This window comes from Diospyros lotus, chromosome 15 (genome assembly GCF_014633365.1).
Source record: "Diospyros lotus cultivar Yz01 chromosome 15, ASM1463336v1, whole genome shotgun sequence".
In the NCBI taxonomy this organism is placed as follows: domain Eukaryota; kingdom Viridiplantae; phylum Streptophyta; class Magnoliopsida; order Ericales; family Ebenaceae; genus Diospyros; species Diospyros lotus.
The window spans coordinates 26152751-26176435 of record NC_068352.1 but is presented as its reverse complement, the minus strand read 5'-3'; the positions used below and the strand labels follow the sequence as shown (position 1 = coordinate 26176435).

The window sequence follows — 23685 nt, the reverse complement described above, 5'->3', positions numbered from 1 at the left end:
CACGAGAGAAATGGAGAACACCGTGAGGAAGGAAGAAGGCGGAGTTGTCATGCGCATTACCCCTTCATAATAATATAAATATATATGCATATTACATTTACAGCAGAGAAATTGAAGGAGATAAGAGCTGGAACGGACAGCCTTAATATCTATATAATAAAACAGGATGGTTTTTGAAAATATATATATTTCAACGGTTCAGATTTAATTTTTTCAGATGAATGGCTCAGATCATTTTTTTTTCCGCCCAATCACTTCTCCTATCTCTCTCTCTCTCCCTCTGCGGCTGTCTCTCGCACAGTCACTCTGTTTCTCTCATTCTATTCCACTCTCCTTCTCTCTTTCTCTTACCCACCCGCCTCCCTCACTCACTCTGCCTCTCTCTGTCCCTCCCACCCACCCACTGCCTCTCTCTCTCCCTCAGCCTCCATCGCGAGCAGCTCTCCATCAGGCAGCGGGCAGCTCTCCATCGCGGCCGGCTCGCCTGAAGCTCTTCATCGCCGCGATCACCTCAAGCTCCATCGCCGCCTCCTCACTGTCGCGTCGTCTCCAGCTCCATGCCTCCAGCTCTATTGTGTGCGTGTGTATGTATATGTGTGTGCGTGGGTGTAACTGTATTTTCTGCATTTTGTGTGTGAGCGTGTGTATGTATATGTGTGTATTTTGTATCATTTTGTGTGTGTGCGTGTATGTATTTTGTGTGTGTATCCATGATTTGTTTGTTGAAGATAAGGGCAGAAGCGAGCTGTAAATACATGTATTTTGTGTGTGTGTCCATGATCTATTTTTTCAACTCTGATGGCAAGCATATAGCTCCCTGAGCTTCTGGGTTTTTGTTTTTAATGCTTAACAAGGTTTTGGGTTTAGTTGGTTGGGGTTTTCTTTAGTTGGTCTCAAACCTCTGCTTTTGGGTTGTTTCTGATACGAAGTTATTTTCTTTCTGTTTCTGTGTTTCTAGCTTCCAATATGTTCAATTTATATTAATTTCGGAAATTTTATGTAATCAGAATAGTGTCAAATGGGATTTCCTCTTTTACGTGGCCAGATTTTTTTTTCTTTGTTGCACTGTTGCTTGATTTTTTGCTATCAATAGGTTTTGTATATGTTGATGCAGGTATAGGTTTTGTATACGTTGATGCAGGTATGGGTTTCTGATATGGACATTTGGGTTGTATATTTGGATGCAGGTTTTGTACACCCAGAGCGAGAGAGAGAGAGAGAGAGAGAGAGAGAGTGAATGATACTATATTTGTATTCGGGCTCTGCTTCAAGTTGTTGTACTCTTCTACTCTGATAAAAAAAAATAACATCAAATTTGATATAATAAAATATTTGATAGCATCATTTGATTTAATTAGCTTGGTTGATGGATATCATTAGCAGGATGCAGTGAGTTTCAACAAATTACTCCATTCTATGTATAAAATAAATATGTACATACAGTGAATGATACTATATTTTATGTATATATTCATTGCAAACAGTGTGTGTGCGTGTGTATGTATATAGATTTTTACATTTTGTGTGTGTTGTGTACATTTTTTACATTTAGTATTGGAAGCACCGAAAAATATAACAAAAGAAAAAAATTGAGTTGGTCCACTCTAATAAAATTTTATCCAAACATTTTCTTAAAAATTTTATTCAATTTTTAACATTGGGTACAATTAAGTTGGACTCAAATATAAAATTTTATTTTTTAAAAATTTTATGGGACGAAAATGAGTTATAATTATGTCTTTATACAATTATATGTGTTTATGTAATCTTACAAAATTTAATGTGTTTATGTAGGTCCCAAATATATGTATTTATATAGGTCTCACTCTCAAATTGCAAAATTATAACTTATTTAAGTCTCTAGAAAAATTATGCTCCAATTTCTATAAAATTGTGCTTCGATTTTAATTTTATCATTTTAATGTGATTGTTAAAATATATCTATTCTAAACATTAGGTCGGCCTTTTATCATTTTGGTTTTTTTTTTTTTCGTCTTCTCATCATCTATCATATCCATGACAATTATTTATTTAAATAAAATATTAAATTTTATTATCTGATTTGGTAGCAACTAATTTATTTTTTAGGTTGAAGTGCAACAGTTATGGACAATATTACTATTTTTGGTCATATAAGTTTTTTTTTCTTTATATAAATTTAATGTAATGCCTATTTTGTTTTTTAAAAAAATACTTATCATATCTAATTTTTTTCTAATAAAATACTTTTTTCCTCATACTTTATAGGTAGATGGAGATTTACATCGAACCGTAATATCGACTCTGTTTATTAATTTTTTTATTTATGTGTATCAAGTTTTATTTATCACTCTAAAATATTTACATATATAGATTCGATTTCTTCAAGAAAAAATTATTAATGTTGTTATTCACGATGAGCGTGATCTTAATACTATTTGCGTTCGTGAGGTAAGTCTAAAAGTCACTTCAACATTGGACATGCATTTTCTTATCATTTAATTTTTTTTTTATAACTATAGTCAGCTTATTTTTTATTATTATAGGCAAAGGCAAAGGAAAAAGAAAAAAGGCTATCCCTTTTGGTAAAGGAAAGAAAAATACCCATCCCGTGATATGGTTTCTCAATAATTTTTAAAAGTTTCTTTTATGAATTTAGTGTCATATACTCTTTTTTATGTATATTTTTCAAATATTTAATCTGAATTTTTCTTTTCTGAAGCAGGTTAAAGTATGCATTAATTTGAAGTATGTTAAAGTAAATATTAAGAGAAAACACATATTGCAATTATAGCATAGCATAATAATATCTAAAAATATAAGAGAAGAAAATGAATATGTGATGTAAAAATATTAGAGAAGAAAACGAATATGTGATGAAAAGGAAATTACATAATATAATTTTTTTAATTTTTATTTTTCTTATAAGTTCTTAAAAAAAATAACAAGAAGAGTAAAAAAGAAAGTAGAAAATATTACACGTTAAAGAGAGGGGTAGTGTCTTTAAACCAACAAGTGCATAGTAAGTTTGCACTTTTGTGTGCTTAATGTGTACAGTGAGTTTTCATTAACAACTCAACGGAGTGAAAAAAAACATGATGAAAGGGAAGCAAGAGAGGCGATAATCTTCACATTTTATGCACCTATTTATATAATATTCTTATTTTAGGTATACAATGATAATATGTTATCAAAAGCTAGCCCAACGCCTACAACGAGAATGAGAAATATCAAAGGAATGTGTTAACTCAAGACAATATTCTTTAACATGAAATTGATAAACAATTGTATTTAATTTTTGAAATATATACTCTTACTATTACCATTTTATTATATAAATTTTAATTTATTCACAATCCATTTCTGTAGCCCTACTCTTACAACCCTATCTAGAAATATTGGTGTGGTCATCTGTGATGAGCAGGACCTTAATGTTATATGTGTTCATACGATAAGTACAAGCATTGTGTTCGCGTGGTAAGTACAGATGGCTCATTCTAACAAGAGAATAACAAATACATGTCAAGTGATATCAGTGCATAAAATGAATTTGTTATTTTTGTATTATTTTTGTAGAATGATTGTAATATATTTTCCTATAATTTGCTATTATTGTATGTGTTTTTTAAATTTATTTATTTTTATTTTGCATGGATACATGTGCATTTGTATGTTTGTTTTTCTTATGTAGTTATAATTTGATGTTAGTAGTATTAATTGGTGTGTATTTTAATTTTAATTTTTTTATATTGTAGAGTACTGATTATTGTGCATTATTTGATATTTGATTTGTTTGAAATTGTATAATATAGGCTGGTATTTAATTCTAGAATACATGCTGATATTATTATATTTAAATTTATTATAAATTCTTCACAAATTTTAATATAATACGTATAAATTATTTGTTACAAAAATTTTAGAGGATACCCTATTAAATTTTTGATTGAGTATTCACTTTTTGACCTTTTTTTATTTTACTAAAGTCATGACAAAAAAAATGATCAAACGATTTTCAATTTAATGTATATAGGGCAACATGCCAACATGAGTTTATACGTGTCTGAGTTCAGTGCTTGATTATTTCGCGTTTAAATTCAATGTTCGATTTTTTTTAGTTGCATCGTGCCTGAAGGCACGGGTTATTCCTAGTATATATATACTAGGGAATGCCGTGCCTAAAGGCACGGTGTAAATAGTATAAGATTAAATAATATTAAAATAAAATATTAAATAAAAATTAAAATTTAAAAATATTGTACATTTGTTTCCTTTCTCTTAACCTTTTATAATAAAAAATAAAAAAAATAAATTAAAAAAAAATGTTCTACAATCTAAACAAATTAAATTAAAATTTAAATATCAAACAATACATACCAGTTAGTGCTATTGCTGCCAATCAAATATAAAAAAAAAGTAAATATCAAATACTACTACTACTATTGCAAATAAAAATTATACCCTCATACACTCATACCACTTGACATGCATTTGTCATTCTCTTGTTAGAAGGAGTCATCTTTTTTCGTCAGAGGCATTATCTCAATTGGTATGCAAAACATGACTTTTGATTCTTTTCACGTTCTCGTCGTGCACGTTGGGACAATGTAACTTTTGATAACACATTATCATTGTGCGCCTAAAATGAGAATATTATATAAGTGGGTGCATAAAATGTGAAGATTATCCCCTCTCTTGCTTCGCTTACATTATGAATTTTTTCTTCTTTTTAACTAACTTTTTCTCTTCACTCGATTGAGTTGTTAGTCATATAAGAATCAATGCATGCATTGATGAAATTTAGAAAGAGGAAAAAATAATTTAAAAACGCATGAAACTTATAAAACTGCAAACTCACTATGCACTGCGTTGAAAAAGTATTCAACGTAACTATTAGATAATTGGGTACGTAAAATATGAATATTAGCGTGTAATATTTTTTACATGCTAATAGTCTTTCTATTATATTCAATTTTATCTTTGTCTTTTTCTTTTTTCCTTCGAAAGTTCTTATTATATACAAATGCTTATATACAAATGCATTAACATGTTATATAAATGCTTACTTTAACATGTTTCATGAAAACATTTAACATTCAATAAAAAGAATTGAATAAATATTTGAAAAGGTAACTTTTAAAAAATATACATAAAAAAAGAGTATTAAAGTCATATAATCTATATAAAAAAAGAAATCTATATAATTTCGAAAAATAAAGTTTTAAAAATTGTTGAGAAATCATATTATAGGATGTGCATTTTTCCTTCATTTGCCAAAAGGGATGGTTTTCTATATTACTTTGTCTTTGCCTATAAAAAATAAGTATAATATATTAAGAAATTATTTTTAAAATAATCAAAAAATGCATATTTAATGTTCAAGTAACTTTTAGGCTTACCTCATGAATACGAATAGTATTAAGGTCACCCTGACCACGGATAACAACATTAATATTTCTTTCTTGAAGAAATCGAACCTATACATACAAACACTTTAGAGTGATAAATCAAACTTTATACACATAAATAAGAAAATTAGTAAACGAAAGTTAATATTACAATTCGATGTAAGTCTCCATATCCACCTATAAAGTATAAGCAAAAAAACATTTTTTTTTTTAAAAAAAATAGATATGATAAGTTAAAAAAAAAAAGGGGAGGGGGGCCTTATATTATAAGAAAGGTACTTAAATTTATATAAAGAAAAAAAAAAGTTATTTGACCAAAAATAGTGATATTGTCCATAACTGTTATACTTCAACCTAAAAATATTTGATTATATAATTTTAGATACCAAGAAACAAAAAATTAGCAATACTAAAAGTTAACACAGATTTCAATGGCAATGAAATGTTATTTTCAAATCAGTTGCTACCAAATCCGATAATAAATAACTGTTATGTATAGAAAATACTTAATGAGTTACAATCAAAAGGAAAATAAATAAAAATATAAATATCTAAGAAAAAGAAAAAAGGCTAACCGAATGTTTAGAATAGATGTATTTTAACAATCACATTAAAATGATAACTGACTTAAATTTCTTAACTGACTTTAATTTTATAGAGATGAAGTTCACCATTTATCACTTGAAAAGTCCAAATATAAATTTATGTCAAAAAATAAATTCAACAAATAACAAAGTGATTTTATCAGCAATAACAAAGTAATACACACACATTACATTGTTATATTACAACTTATCTCTAATCTCATAAAGTAGTGATCTGATTTTAGTTAGATATATACATTACATTGTTGGACTTGAAGCAAGCTCAAAAGGTGGGGAATGAATGAAAAGTGGGTGTGCTTTCTGAGCAAGTTGCCAAACTTCATGATGCTAGCTCATCCACCTTGAAATTCCGACCATCTTGCTAATTAAATTTCTCAAGCACTTCAAAGAAGAAGTAATATTATCTCTTTTCCTTTCCCATGCACATGTAACAGCTAGGGTTAGAAATTAGAATTCTAAAATCTCAATCTCTCTCTCTCTCGTGTGAACTAAATGTCGCAAGTGGATAAGTAAAAGTTGAAAAACAGCCACAAACTTGTCAATTGCTTTTACCTATAATGATGATGCTGAAGGGGGTTAAGTTTTATTTGATGTGAAGAAAACAAAAGGGAGATAGAATTACAACTAAACAGCACATTTTTGGACACTTATATATATGTGTGCGTGGATAGCATGGCCCCAGGCCTGTGAGTGAGAGAATAAGAGTGAGAATAATGTGTGTGTATATATATATATATACATACCTAACTTTCCCTTTTACATCTTATATATAGATATCTTAAATAATTATTGAGTTCTGAGCATTTAAATCCTATACTAAAGAGCTTCTTTATAGGCAACCACACTCCCTGTAGGCTTTATATATGTATATACATAACCATGCGCATGTATAGGTATGAACATTCCAGATTCCACATAAATTTAATTAAACAAAATAACATGCAGCATATATAAAAATGAAAAGTCCTAATTAAACCCTAACAATTAAAAAGGCCAAAATATTTTCTAATTACTTGGTGTACATCATAAAGCAGAGCAACATTAAAAATATTTTCTAACAAAATATTGAATGATTCATTTCAATATCTGACATTGTCACTGAAATGCATTCCAATATATATAGTTGTCCACACATATATATAGATATGTATATATAAAAATAAACAGAAAGCAGAAGGAAAAAAATAATATTGATCCGCTATAATCTAGAGTGTCTGAGTACTGATGAGATCAACAACACTTGCCACACACAGAGTCTCTATCCCTTTGTTGGATTGTCTTCTTAATTTACAGAAGGGGGCTGACCCTTGCGGGTGCCGCTCCTTTCTTGATGCGACCGGCCGCTGCTGTAACTTCCCCTAATCCTTGTCGGGTCTCCCCCCCCAACCGCGACCGCTGGCCGCTGTAACTCCCCCCCCCACCGCGACCAGCAATTTCCCCCTCCCCCTCCCCCTCCCCCTCCCCACCCACGCCCTTAACTCCCCCCCTCCCACTTCCAATTCTGCCCATCCCCCTCTGGTAGCAAAAAGGAGAGGCAGTCAGACCCCAACTAACCCACCCAACACTATGTATACAACTGACCCACCCAACACAGAGAGGGAGATGCAAAAACAGAGAGAGAGAAAGGAGGAGAGACTTACTGCAAGACGATGGCAAGCAACGGCGAGATGGAGACTTAGGGGAGAGAGAGAGAAAGAGTGAGAGTGAGAGAGAGGGATGGGTGAGACTGTGAGAGAGACAGAAATCGGCGGGGTAGGGGAGGGGGGTGTTTGGTTTGCGCGTGCTTATATTCTCAGCCATTGATTTTTCACTTAAAGTTGATCTCAGCCTTCCAATTCACATCTATCAAGACATTTTTGAAAACAGTTGTGTCTTATTATATAGATATATATTATATCGCATATAATATAATGGCCGAGAAAGGAAGCCATCACAGACGGAAGAATGAAGAAAAAATTGGGAGAAGGCTGAATCAATTTCAGCTCCCAAATACTCAATTTGCTACCCGTTTCCTCAATTGTTTTTCTTTCTTTATTTTAATTGTCATTTTTTTTTTATTTTCAAATTTCATAACTCTTAATGATATTTTTATCAATCATTAGTTTTTAATAATAATTTAATTTCCATTAATTTTTAATGGTGAAAGAATAGTCTACCACCTCAAATTCATTAATCCAGTGCATTGTATACTTGGGGTATGACCTTTTAAGTTTACAATCATATAGTAATCACGATACGTCACTTTTTTTTTTGTTGATCAAACATTTTGATCTACTAAAAAAATCTCTCAATTTTTTCAAAGTATTTTAAAAAATCTTGAGTATGCTCTACCCAAAACCCAAGACGATCTTAATAGCAATAGAGTTAGAACTTCTTGTAAATCTATTAAGGGCTCTCGATTACGGTGCATTACAATCCTTCCAGTGATTCACATCTCAATCGAGTGAAAGTTATGGACCAACTAAACTCACAAAACTAGGTATGTAATACCCAAGAGTAATTTGAGGACAAAAATAATATTTGATAAAGGGCATAAATAGAATTGTGAAAAAAATAAGACTATAGGGTACACTAATATAGCTTTAGACGACCAAATTAGTCGGAGGGAGTACCCCGAACCCTAGATGGCCAAGGAAAATTGTATAGAAACGATAAGTGATTTAAATTATGATTTTTAGTGAAAAAAGAAATGAAATCGGGAAGAATTTTTGGCACAGCAAAAATACAGCTGCTAATAAGCTCGTATTACCGAATTGTTATAAACGATGTCCAAAAAGCCAACGGAGAGTGTCAAGGACTAGTATTCGATGTGTAGAACAACCCTTAAGTGGTTTCAGATTGAATCGAGTGGATTTGAGGTCAAATAAATCAATGAGGCCTAAGTGTAATTTTTTAAAAATGCCCGAGGGAGGTCAAAACGGTAAATTTTCAAAAATTTCAAGGGAGAAATGAGAAGTACTAATCTTGAGGGTCTTAGTGATGATGCTAGAGAGATCAGGGGCTTGAGGGTAAGGGCCAAAATGCAAAAGAGAAATTCCAAAGGGCCAAAGTGTAATTTTCAGAAAGTTGTACAAGCATGGCCGATTTGGCCATAGATTTGGCCAGAAAATCCGGCCATTTGACAACTCAGGACCATCAGGGAGTGACCTAGGGTGGTCTAGGAGGTGTGGGGAAGAAGCTTTGGCCGGAAATTGGCCATGTGGGGGTCGGATTTTGGCTATAAATAGCCAAGGGTTTCGGCCAAATTTGAATCATCAAATCGCTCAAGTTTGAGAGTGAATCGAGGGAAACCAATAAGGGGCTTTTGATCCTTGAGGGAAGAGGATCATTTCTGGAGAGTTTCAGAATTTTTGGAGCGGTGTAGAGGTGTTTTTGCATTCGGCCGCATGTATATATATATATATCGAGTGAAGGTGAAATCGGGTTGTAGAGTGATCGATTGAGCGATCTAATAAGGGGCTTTTGGTCGCAAGGCGATGGGTAATTGATCTGGAAATTTTCGTGTCAATCGGAGTTCAAATCGAAGGTTAATTTGGCTCGCCGGAAAACGCAAAGCTTTGCCCGAGTCGGACTGTAAATCGTCAAATTGGGCAGCTTTCGGTAAGTTTTTCGGCCATGTGAAGGTTCCATTGTGATAGACTTGAAGAGAGCTTCAATATGGTGTCTTCAGATCAGCCATCGGAGAAGGTCGCCGACCGCTGTCACTTGAGAAGATGACCGGAGGTATTTTCTGTATTTTTTTAAATACTAAAAATATAAAAAATTCGATAAAAATAGAATTAAAGGAATTAAAATTCTGGAAAAATATTCAGAAATTCAAGAAAGATGAATAGTTTATTTTGATAAATTTTTATCTTGGAAATTTCTTGAGGAAATAATTATTTTTGATTTTTGAAAGGAAATGTAAATAAAAAATAAATAGGAGGAATTTTTAGAAAATTTTAAGAAAATTCTATAAGGATAAGGGATTTATTTGATGAGTTTTTGTGATTTTTATTGAACTATATTCGAAGTAAATCGATGAGAAATAAATTTTCTCAAGGAAAAGTAATTATGGAAATTTGAGAAAATAGGAGAAAAATCTGAAAAATTTCCATAAAATTCTAGAGGCTTATAAATATTGTTTTATGAATTCTTATGGAGAAAAATTTAGAAAAAATGCTTGAAGAGGTATTTACTTGAAATTATCGAGAGAAAAATAGGAAGAAATTAAAGAAAAATAAGGAGAAAATTGGGAAAATAGATATTAATTTCCCTTTGAATGCACATGATGTCTAGGGTATCGTTGATGCTCGAATTTGAACTAAAGACTGCCTGGCACGAGAATCGAGGTCGATCAGGCATGCATTTCGAGGAATCTTGAATTTAGCCCAAGATGAGTGTTCGCCCCCAACTTTGTTTTGACTTGTAAGTGGTTCTACCCGAAAGGATCTTGAGTGACATGTGAATGGTTTACTGTAAATGTTCATCCCTATGGCTTGGTTTATTATTGTTGTCCAAATAATTATTTACACATGCATTGAATTTCGTACGGTAAATTGCATACATTGAGATGTTGATTTTATGCATGTTATGATTTTTTGGCATTGGCTTGTTTTGTGACGTCCATGCGGGACGTGGGTTGGTAACCTGTGACGTAGCCTAGAGTGACAGCACTCGGGATGCGTACCTAGGATTAATGCTAGGTGACCTACTTGGGATGGGGCTGAGACGGACTTCACCCTACGGGACTCAAGTGGCGGGGCTGAGAGTGGACACCACCCCAGTTGTTGGCTCAAGTGGCGGGGCTGCGAGTGGACACCACCCCAGGTTCTTTTGAGCAATAGCATTAATGCCGAGGTGACGTCGATTCTGAGGATAATGTTGATGTGACACTCTTGGGGCTAGGGTTGCGTTGGGTTTTGGATTGCTTTGAGTTGGAGCGTAAAGCCTAACAATGACAATGGGGTGATTCCCGGGTTCATATGTCGAGGTTGTCCCTCTTAAGCAGGATTGTTTTGCCAATGGGCCAAAGTGGTCGTGTCGCCTTTAGAGAGATTGCATTTTCCCCGGTTAGGGTTAAGTACTGTGTGGGATTCTCTTAGGCTGGTGCATGTCGGGATTTATCGATTTTGTATATGATTTTTCATATCTGCATGAAAATGTTTTTGAACTCTCACTTAGATGATTCAGCATCTAATTTGGACTATGTCCCTGGAATATTCAAACGTTCCAGGTGAAAGCAGTGGCACCAAGGGAAAGAATGTCATCGAGATGTAGCTGTTATGTTTAATTTTCGTAGGTTTTGTCTATGATTACGATGTTCAGAGGTTATGTAATATTTTCATGTGAAACATCGATTTGGTTATTGTAAAGGAATTGTCGGTTATATATCATTGAGGTTTCGATCTTGCTTCCGCTGATGTGATTGATATTACCTGTCTTAGTCTATTAATTCTTAAATTTTGATATGCTAAGAAGGTACGATCGGGATTGTCGGGAAATGATTATGACGAGGGTATATATATCGAGGGACTTATGTTGTGTGTTTGATGTTGAAAAAAAAAAAAAAACAAACAAAAAAAATTCTCGAAATCTCGAGGTAATGCACGTTGTGGGAAAACGGGGCGTTACAAGGTAACTATGTAAAATCTAGTATGGAGTGATCGAGATGACACACTAAAACTCTTTTGACATTAAAAATTCATTTTCGATCATACATTCCTTAATCAAGGATTTCTACAATCACCAACTGACTAAGATCGCATAGGATGTTCACCCATATTTGATGGAAGACAATAGATCTCACGAACGAGCAAATGCCTCCATACCACTGCACAGAAACCACATAGAGAGCATCCCCAACTTTCACATTGGATGGTTCTGCTCAAAGGTAAATCTCTGACACTAGTGTATAAAACAATTCTATCGCTTCCAGTCAAAGGACCATATATACAATCGATAGCCAGTAACAAATCATTAATTCTTTCAACCATGTGATCTGTTACAAGTGTCACATTTAGTAAATTCACTAATATTTATATATATATATAAATGTGTATTTAGCGACGGAATATCCGTTACTAAGACATCTCTAATTAGTGATGAAAAAATTTTGTCGCTAAATCCGTCACTAAATTATAGATTTTTTGTAGAGGTTATTATGGTAACAATTTAAGTAGTTTTTGACAAATTTTGTGGATGATTTTACTGTTTTGGATACTACTGATGGTGGTTTTAGTAATAATGATTATTGTTTTTCATTTATATCTAATGTTAAATATAATTCGAATATGTTAGCTCGATAAGTTCTGTTGGGATTGTTTACTAAAATTAACTTACGGGCATACAACCATTGTTTGAGAAAAAAATAAAAATAACAATTAAAATAGGTGACAAGAGTCGAACAATCTCTCTAACTTATTTATTTAGATGCCTGTGGTTTGATAACAAGTGCCATGGGTGAGTGAGAGATGAAAATTAGATTGGGTTCATGGAATGCCTTTGTGAGGTGTCACGAACCATAATTTTCTCAATTTTTAATTTGAAGTAGTTAATATCTCAAATACGTGGGCTAGGTCTTGCCCTAAAATAACACAGTAATGGAAGCAAAATGGATATAAGCCATACCACTCAGGGGCTTAATAATAGATAAGAACGCAACAATCAATCAAATCAAATAATTCATAATATTCGAGCCCTTGATCACATCTCGTATCCCAAAATAATATTTTTGATCGGGATTACTCTGTACACACAGCCACCTAAGATTGGCAGCCACTGCATCAACTTCCAAACTTAGAATGATGGTAAAACAAGATGAGCCATAAGGCTTAACAAGCATAACAAAATAATATGGGTAAGATTGGGGATATACCACTCACACTAGAGTACATCCTACCAAATGTAGGCAAGACAAAGATAAAATCAGAAATAAACCATACCTGACATGCGCCTCGCTACATAACAATGGTAATGTTAGAAATACATTTCTCACCCAGAATACACCTCACAAAGTGAAATGATGTATATAAAAATGCCATGTCATACCGTGCAACAAGGTAACCTATGCTCAGGATAAATATAACAATGCATATAATAGTCCCTGGGGCCCCATAAGAAATGAACATCCTGGCACCCAAGTCCCAACATACAAACTTGCTACAACCATGAATTGGCTGGCATAAGATACATGAGCCCGTGGCTCCCACAACACGATCCACATGAGCCCGAAACACCCATTAGAACCACATGCAGGAGTTCCCGAGTTGTAGCTATCTGGAGCCCAGCTCTCACTCATAGCTATTGAGTGTCAACTTCATACCACGATCCACAACCAAATACCGGAGTTCCCGAGTCATAGCTATCTGGAGCCCAACTCTCATTCATAGCTATCGAGGGTCAACTCCATATCACAATCCACATCGAACGATAACCGTGCAATGTAACAGATAATAAAGGCAATGGCTTTTGCAATATTAACATGATGACAAGGCTCCCATAAGCTAAGCATCAGGTCATGCTACGCCCACATAGGAGCCCACATAGGAACCCACATAGGCAAAATACTCTAAATGCACATGCTCACCTATCATACCTAAGTCGGTACTCAACAGGCCAACCGGGTTATGCCAATGTGCACACTTTCCCGTACATACAAAGCATGACCCCCAATGAATGTAAGCCCATCCCATGCACTGTAATGTCATGCATTATACCACGTAATGGCAGAGCCAGTCGACAGTGACCAACTATCGGTCGATATTACGTGACTAGGAACAACCTGTCGACAGCCGCCCTCGGTTCGATGACGGTTCGCCTCAATGTTACCAAACAGTCAACGCATTATCTCACCGAACGACAGCTCACACCACCTGTTATTACCACTCACACCCATAGAAACCATAACCACATCATGATACGCACACATCAATGGTAGGTGCCTGATGGTACCATCTTTTCCGACCCGTCTATAGTCTGTTATAACAGCTAATAACTGACACCCATACATTCAGTCATTGACTGCCATGATCCAATGGTCAACAGTCAGTAGCTTTGTACTCCACACCCTATAACTCACATGGACATATCTTTTGACTCCCAATTATAACAACTCACCCCGAAAGGTACCCACAACCATAATTAACTCACTAGGAACCTAACCCCAACCAGGTTCGGCAGCTTTCCCAAGAAAGTAAAGGCGATACGATATCCCGTAAGCTTTTATCAAATAAAACCCTGGAAGTCTCCTATTTAATTTAACTTAATAAAATTCTCACAATAAATGTCCATAACGTATATAAATAATTTTTAGAATCAAATCGAATTACAGAAGGAAATGAAATCCATAAATCGAAGGACACTCGCAAGGGAGTAAAGAGCTTGCCTTTAATTAGTTAATTTCAGTGTTTATACACCCACACACCGCTAAATTACCACACGCTATAAAATATTTTAATTCAACTAAAATTAGTAAAATGGCATACTAAATAAAATTTCAACCGTACAGATTTACCCGCATAATTTACTCTACTCACTTATATATTTAAACCTTAATTAATCTGAATTTCTCACGATTTCTCTTGAATTTCTTCCAATTTTTCCTCACATGTGCGCCTCAAAACTACGTTGTTTTGGGCGTTCTTGGTTTGGAAAAATTCCAGCTTAAAACCTCCCCAGCATGCACGACCCTAAGCCTCGATCTCGCGACCTCGCCTTCCTCCTTGCGCACGCGCACCAGCCACTCCTTCAACATATATACTCGCATCATTAAATTTAAAGCAATCCCAGCACATTTCCAGAAAATTCCATTTAGACATTATTACTTCTGGAAATTATCACACCCCACTTATTAATAATTCTCATACCCTCAAATTTCCTATAATTAATTGCCCATCTCTTAACCCAAAATAAATTAATATTTTCTTTAAACCAATGAATATTCATTAATCATCACAAATATAATAATTAATATTTATTAATTATTTTCAAATTATCGAAATGTTACCTGAGGTGATCCAACTTAGGTCCATGGGCTTGATCCATGAGGCACTGATCTACAGGAATAATGTGTTTAGTCTAATATGTTTGTTCTATAATTTAATTAAATTAAAATTTTCATAAAATTCCCCTAAACGTAGGCTAAGGAAAGCAACAATTTTCTATAAACGAGAGTACTGAATGCTCCACGCGGTTACACTTCCAATTAGTAAACACTACGAGCTTGTCCCTAGAAGCATGGCACAACGATAAAGCATTAAAAGGTTAAATAGTATTAAAAGGTTAAATTACGATAAAGCATTAGAAGGTTAAATTGAATATTGGAGGTTCGAATTCTTATAGAAGTAGAGTTTTGGTGCACCTTGTTATCCCTGCTAGAGTTTCTTCAACATGACGTAAACGGGGTTCAAAAGGAGGGCATTCACTTTCCAAATGTCTACTTCAAATATGTATATATTGTGATTGCAATTAAATTTACTTAAAAAGGATGAATTAAGAAAAAAAGAACATTTCTAATTATTCGGGTAAAACTCGAAATTTAAGTCATTAGAAATAAAAAATAAATAAAGACAATCAAGTTGCCAGACGACATGTCTTCAATTGTGGTGATGTGACAAATGAGTTACGTGTACGATAAAATAAAATACCTTCTTAGAGCATCTCCAATATATAATATCAAATTTAAACTATTTTAGTATCGAGAAAGAATCTACACCGAATTTTTTAATCCTAAATCTGTTTTTCACTCTAATATTCTCAAGACGAATTTGGTGTAAAAAGCATCTTTAAAGTATATTTTATAAATAATTGTTTAATTAATATTAATTAATTTATCTAATATAAAATATTATTATTAAAAATAATTAGTCATATTTTATAAAAAAATAATAATTACTCTCATAATTTTTTAATTGTTTTTACAAAATATGTTATTCTAATTAATTTTTCAACTAATTTTTAATTAATTTTTTTCACCTAATTTTTATCAAACTAATTGTTTATCCACCTAATTTTTTATCCATCTCATTTATTCAACTAATATTTTTAATCAAACTAACTATTTATCCCATAAATTTTTTTTCACTTAATATTTCATCTAATTTTTTCACCTTCTTTAATCCACGTATTTTTTTCTCCACTTATTTCACAACTACTTTACTCCCTAACACTACCTAACTTTTATCCCATATATGACAACATACATTTCATTTAGTTTTTTTTTTATTATAAAAGGCAACACACTATCATCTATTTTATCATTAGCCTTTCATAAAAGTGAAAAGAATTCATTTTACATTTATCTTCAAAATGAGTTTAAAAGCCACTCCATCTCATGTCCTCTTCATCTTCATCTTTGTCTTCAAATCCTAAAGATGAACTTGATCTCATTGTAGCAATGGACTTACAAAGCCAAGTGTTTAATGCACAACAAACAATAACCTCATCATGGCTTATCTCAATGAAAAAGACAACAACCAAACTAGTCATGGAGGCTTGATTCTTGTTATAGAGTAATCTATTGTGGGTGAGTAGATATCGAACATAATCTCTAGGTTGACTATTTTTTGAAAAACCTATGATACACTAAATCACTGTTACGAGCTCAAAATGAGGCAAAAAAAATAGAGTTGCAAGAACGACTTAAAGAGAAAAAGAATTTATAGAGGGATGTGGATTCTATAAAAGATCCAATGCTACGTGATCTTTTCGAAGTGAATAAATGAGAATTTATGAAAAATAGGGTCCGTAAACAATAATTTCAAAGAGGAAGCTGTAACGCCCCGTTTTCCCACAATGAGCGTTAACTCGAGATTTTGGGAATATATATATATATATATATATTTTTTTTTCAACATCAAACACACAACATAAGTCTCTCATTACATATACATTCATCATAATCATTTCCCGTCAATCCCGATCGTACCTTCTTAGCATATCAAAATTTAATAATAAATAAACTAAGACAGGTATTAACAATCACATCAGCGGAAGCAAGATCGAAACCTCAATGATATATGACCGACAATTCCTTTACAATAACCAAATCGATGTTTCACATGAAAATATCAAAATATTACATAACCTCTGAACATCGTAATCATGGACAAAACCTACGAAAACTAAACACAGCCGCTACATCTCGATGGTATTCTTTCCCTTGGCACCACTGTTTTCACCTGAAACGTTTGAATATTCCAGGGACATAGTCCAAATTAGATGCTGAATCATCTAAGTGAGAGTTCAAAAACGTTCTCATGCAGATATGAAAAATCATATACAAAATCGATAAATCCCGACATGCACCAGCCTAAGAGAATCCCACACAGTACTTAACCCTAACCGGGGAAAATGCAATCTCTCTAAGGGCGACACAACCACTTCGGCCCATTGGCAAAACAATCCTGCTTAGGAGGGACAACCTCGACATATGAACCCGGGAATCACCCATTGTCATTGTTAGGCTTTATGCTCCAACTCAAAAGCATTCCAAAACCCAACGCAACCCTAGCCCCAAGAGTGTCAAATCAGCACTATCCTCTAAAACGCCGTCACCTCAGCATTAATGCTATCGCTCAAAGGAACCTGGGGTGGTGTCCACTCGCAGCCCCGCCACTTGAGCCAACAACCGGGGTGGTGTCCACTCGCAGCCCCGCCACTTGAGCCAACAACCGGGGTGGTGTCCACTCTCAGCCCCGCCACTTGGGTCCCGTAGGGTGAAGTCCGTTTCAGCCCCGTCCCAAGTGGGTCACCTAACATTAATCATAGGTACGCATCCCGAGTGCTGTCACTCTGGGCTACGTCACAAGTTACCATCCCACGTCCCACATGGACGACACAAAACAAGCCAATGCCGAAAAATCATAACATGCATAAAATCAACATCTCAATGTATGCAATTTACCGTACGAAATTCAATGCATGTGTAAATAATTGTTTGGACAACCATAATAAACCAAGCCATAGGGATGAACATTCACAGTAAACCATTCACGTGTCACTTAAAGTCTTTTCGGGTAGAACCACTCACAAGTCAAACAAAGTTGGGGGCGAACACTTACTTTGTAATTCAACTTTCTTGAAGAGCGCGAGTTGCCTCGATTTGCGTGCCTGCCTCGGTTTGTGAGCCTAGCCTCGATTCTTGCGCCCGACGCTCTTATACTTTAACCTCGAGCTTCTACGATACCCTAGTCATCACGTTTGTTCAAAATCATATCAATATCTATTTTTTCAATTTTTTCATAATTTTTCCTATTTTCTTTATATTTCTCCTCAAAAATTCTAATAAATGCCTACTCAAGATTTTTCCTTGATTTCTCTTCATAACAATTCATAAATAATTAATTCCTAACTCCCAAAATTTTCTAAGGATTTTCTAATTCCTCTTCCTATTTTTTATAGGTCTTATTTATTTTGAAAATTATAAAATGACCATTCTCTCCAACATTTTTCCAAATTTTCTTGCATCATAATTCATAATTTAATTTTCTTAAAATAATAAAAAAAATTCAAAATTACCTGAGGTCTCATGCGCCCTCACGCGCGGGCGCGTGGCTGACTGGTTTGGGCTGGTGCGTGGCAGTCACGCGCCACCTTCTTCAACCTTGAGTCGGCCGCCGGTGGTTGCGCCGATCACCACGAAACGAGTACCACCTGAAAGCCCATGAAGAGTCGATCCTAACCCCACTGGTTTTAAGTCGAAAGGACGCCGGAAAGTGCTTTAAAACTCGAGTTGCAGGTCTCAGTGGCGGTTCGCCTAGGGCTTTTCTGGCCACCTTCGAAACACCCTCAAACCTACTCCAAAACGCCTCAAATTGATCCCAAAATGATCCTTGACTCCTAGAGACCAAAAGCCCTCTATCAAAGCTCCAAAAATCGTTCAAAAACGAGCTCGATTTGGTGCTTCCTTCTCGGCCGAAACCCTTGGCTATTTATAGCCAAAATCCACCCCCACGTGGCCGATCTCCGGCCAAGGCTTCTTCCCCACGCTTCCTAGACCACCCTAGGCCACTCCCTGACGACCCTAGGCTGCCCAAATCGCCGGAAAATCAGGCCAAAATCTCGGCCAAATATGCCATGTACGTGCGAAATTTCTGAAAATTATAGTTAGGCCCCCATGAAATTTTGTTTTGCATTTTGGTCCTTATCCTCAAGCCCCTGATCTTTCTAACACTCTCACTAAGACCCTCAAGATTAGTATTTCTCATTTCTCCCTTGAAACTTTTGAAAAATTACCGTTTAAACCTCCCTCGGGTAATTTTTAAAAAATTACACTTAGGCTCGACTGATTTATTTGACCTTAAATCCAATCGATTCAACCTGAAACCACTTAAGAGTTGTTCTATACATCGAATACTAGTCCTTGACACTCTCTGTTGACTTTTTGGATGTCGTTTACAGCAATTCGGTAATACGACCTAATTGGCAGCTGTATTTTTGCTGTACCGAAAACTGTTTCCGATCTCATTTCTTTTATTACTAAAAATTATAATTTTAATTGTTTGTCGATACTATACCATTTTCCTCGACTATCTAGGGTCCGAGGTACTCCCTCTGACTAATTCGGTCGTCCAAAGCTGTGTTAGTGTGCCCTATAGTCTTATTTTTCAAAATTCCAATTATGCCCTTTATCAAATATCATTTTATCCTCAAAATTATTCTCGAGTGTTACAGAAGCGGATCATCAAATTCATTTAATTAGTATTTTAGTTGTTATGGAGGAAGTGGAGATGACCTTCTGAATTTTAAAATGATAGTTTAGAATTAAGAATATCAAGTATTTTATTTTTTAGCTATGCTGTTTTTATTTTTTTTTTATATTTTTATCATATATTTTTAATTTAAGTCAATGGAAATGTTATTGCTTTTTATTATATTATTGAGTTTTGCATTAAGAATATTATCTTTCTATCAAATAATTATTGAAATAGTAATTTTTAATATACATAAACAAAGTTAGTTAATTTTATATTAACATGATATTTATAATATATATTAAAAATTTTAAATTATATCAAAATAAATTCAATATTATACCCATTTTATAGATCTCAATAAAATATTTTTAATAGTATATATTCTTTATAACAATTTAATTTGTATTTCTAATTATTAATCAAAATATACAAATATAATAAAAATAATAAAAAATATAAATCAAAAAATTTGTTTTAAAGTTATATCAAGAAGGACAAAATGAGAAATAAAATAAAAAAACAAATTTGATATTCATGAACAATATAACACCAAATTTTTGGTGTTATACTGTTCACACAATACCAAATTTGATGCCTAAAATTCATATCATACATCGAGATGGTGTTTTCCTTAAGAGCTTGTTTTGACACCAATTTAATTGGTGCTATACACCAATTTGGTGTGTTTCCAATGTTTTTAATCATACGTGGCTAAAAACACATCCACGCCTAAAACTTCTCCTATTTAACCATTTATGCCCTTTAACTTGAGGGGGATTTGTCGTGCTTCTCAAGTTACAACAAGAGACCTATTGCATCCCTCAAATTTCAAAATTAAACTGTGACACATACATACTTGGATAAAATTTTATATTAATACAATATATATATATGTTGATGTACAATTGATAAAATTTTGTCATTAGATTAAGATAAATTATATATAATTATTAAAAATATATATTAAATATAGTAATTATTATATATTAATACAATATATATATATATATGTGTTACGAGATTCAATGGGAGCATATATAGTAGAAAACTCTAGAATATTTTATCGTGATGTTAAAATATTTGTAATCACAAAAATATAAAAAAGAGATGTCACAATTATTTGTAACCACAAAAACCGTCACCGAGTAGTTTTGATTGATGATACTTTAATTTTGGAGAAGAATCAAATCAAACGAAATGAGTTTGACGTGGATGGCAGACTTCACAATGAATTAATGGTCACAAATATTAATATCAAATCCAACAGACAACTCTGCCACTAAACAACACAATACAGCAAAGCCACGCACATCATGTGACGGTCACAAAAATGCTTTCAAATTTAATATTTTTCTTGATATTTTATATTATTATTATAAAATATATAAATTACTAGTAAAAAATTAAACTTAATTATTTAAATATAAATTCTGATCAAGAATTTACTCAGAAAGAAAAAAAAAAGAAAGAAAGAAAGAAAGAAATCGTTTATTATTCAACTATCGATAATTATTATTAATAAAATTGATATTTTGTAAAAAAAAAAAATTATTATAAAATTCCATAGGAGCATATATAGTAGAAAATTCCAGAGATGTCACCCACATTGGTAGTATGATAAAACTACAAATGTGTTTAACAAATTAAAAATTGAGAGACATGCATATATCTGTATGGCCGGGCTGCCTCTTCTTTGGAACAATGAAGAGGCATATCTTAGATGGACAATTAAACACCATCCAAGTGTCCAATTGTGCATGGTTGGAATGTTTGATTGCGATCATACATGATCAGGCACAATATTTGGTGATTTTTTCTCAAGGCTTCGGCGTGTTGTATGAAATTTATTTATATTTTTTTTATAAGAACTTATACTTGTCGACATTTCAAATTGATTAATCGTGATTTGTTGGCCTGTACTGGTGTAATGAATCCAAGAGGGAGAGAATGGACTATCTGGTTCGATTTGTTGACCTGCCGGCCGATCCCTGCAAGGTACTCTGATGCTCAAATCAGTGCCCGAGTAAGTAAAAATGCAGAGTATTAGTAAGTTGGTAGGAAAGCATATCATGGCTCTATGAAGAGCTGATTGATATATGAGAGGAGGAGATGTCCTCTTGCATGTATTGTACATTTGTAGGTGATGAGACAGAATACCTGGTGCAGACAAGAACGCCCATGTAGTAGTAAGGTGATGACAGAATCCTCGTTAATGTGGATGGGATCTGTCATTAGTGAGGATGAGATCTAAAGTGAACGTGTGAAACCCAGACGCAACTGTAATAATATTATTACAAAAGATCAAGATGGGACTGACATGGATCGATCAGATGGGCCGAGAGACTGGGGCCAGGTTGGACTTGCCCTTAACCCACTAATATTCACTAGCCTGTGATTTTCTCGTTATATGAGTTGATCGGCTACCACAGCGATGAAAATACTTAAATTCACTAAAATTATAAACACATAAAAAAGCGATAAGAAAATCGAGCCTTCCAGGCGATGAAAAGCGATAAGTGGGTGATGGAACTGAATTTTCGAGAAGAATCAAATCAAAGGAAATGAGTTTGATGTGAATGGCAGACTTACAATGATGTAATCCAAATTCATGCTCACAAATGTTAATATCGAATCCAACCATCGAAACCGGCGACATATTTTTATGCGAGGAACAGACAACTCTGTGACTAAACAACACAGCAAAGTCACACACGTCATGTAACGGTCATAGAATGGGGAATCAAAAATGCTTTCAAATTTAATATTTATCATGCTATTTTGTATTATTATAAAATATAAAATATTAATATAAATTACTCGTAAAAAATTAAACTTAAATATTTAAATACCAATTCTGATCAAGAATTTACTCAGAAAAAAATTAATTTTTTATTCTCCAACAATTGATGCCCGTTATTAATGTTTGTTAAAATAGTTAGTTTAAAAGGAAGCGAATTAAAATTTTTCACTATTTAAAAAACCATTAATTGGTATCTATTATTAATGTTAGATTTTTTTTCAATTTATTTGGTCATTTAAAAAGATATTTTTATATTTTAAAAATATATTTAAATGTCTTCAAAACAATTTTTAACTTAAATTTTTTTAATTAATTTACTTTAGAGTAGATATCAATTAAAATCAAACCTTTTACATGTAATTTTAAAAAAATAAAATGAAATAAATTGTTCATTTGGCCCGATAAGATAATCAAGCAAAAAGTAAAATGAAATATTCAAAATAACAAAACACGAATATAATTATATATGCAGTGACCAAAATAAAATTGGTACTCTGTAATTTACAGATGCATCACTGAATCTTCTACCAATCAACCTCTTTGCATCTGTGTTGATATCAAACCAACCAAAAATGATCAACCATAAACAGTTAATTAAACACAAAGGCCGGATAAAGATGTGGAAGAAGTATGTCATGGGGCGTCACGGAAGACGGTGTTGGTGGGGTTCCTGGCGGCCTGGTTGCTGGCGGCGTCACCGATTAAGCGTCCAGCGTCGGTGAAAGCGACATAAGACGGCGTCATACGGTTGCCTTGGTCGTTCAGGATGATCTGAACGCGATCGTGCCGCTACACTTCGACGCAACAGTAGGTGGTGCCGAGATCGATTCCGATCGCCGGTCCCTCTCCCTTGCTGCGGTCCATCTCTTCTTTCCTCTTGGTCGGGAAGAGAAATGGAGTTGCCGGAGTGGCGACTTAGATAGTTGGCTTTATAGCATTGGTCGATGTTTGCCTTTGGACAAACTGAGTTTTAAAATAACATTTCCAAACAAAAAAAAAATCACTACTTGCAATGTGACTAGTTAGATTCATCGTGCTTAGTAAATGTTTAATTTTTTTCAAAATTTATTTATGTAAAGGACACTCTCGAATATTCCCGCTAGCATAGAACATTTGAAAGGAGTTCATCACAAAGATGATATAAAATAAACCACAATTAAACAAATAACTCATTTCATTCATTAGCAGCAGAAACTATGATTAAGTTCAATTACACT

General features: G+C 33.7%; 1 long non-coding RNA gene across 1 annotated transcript; it reads right to left on the bottom strand.

Moving 5' to 3' along the window:
• Nucleotides 1-22909: 22909 nt before the first annotated feature.
• Nucleotides 22910-23388, bottom strand: LOC127792489 (uncharacterized). Its single transcript, XR_008021140.1, has 2 exons — nt 23116-23388; nt 22910-23014 (listed from the first exon to the last, which is right to left on the bottom strand). It is a non-coding gene; the product is annotated as an uncharacterized LOC127792489 (long non-coding RNA).
• Between the last annotated feature and the right edge of the window lie 297 nt (nt 23389-23685).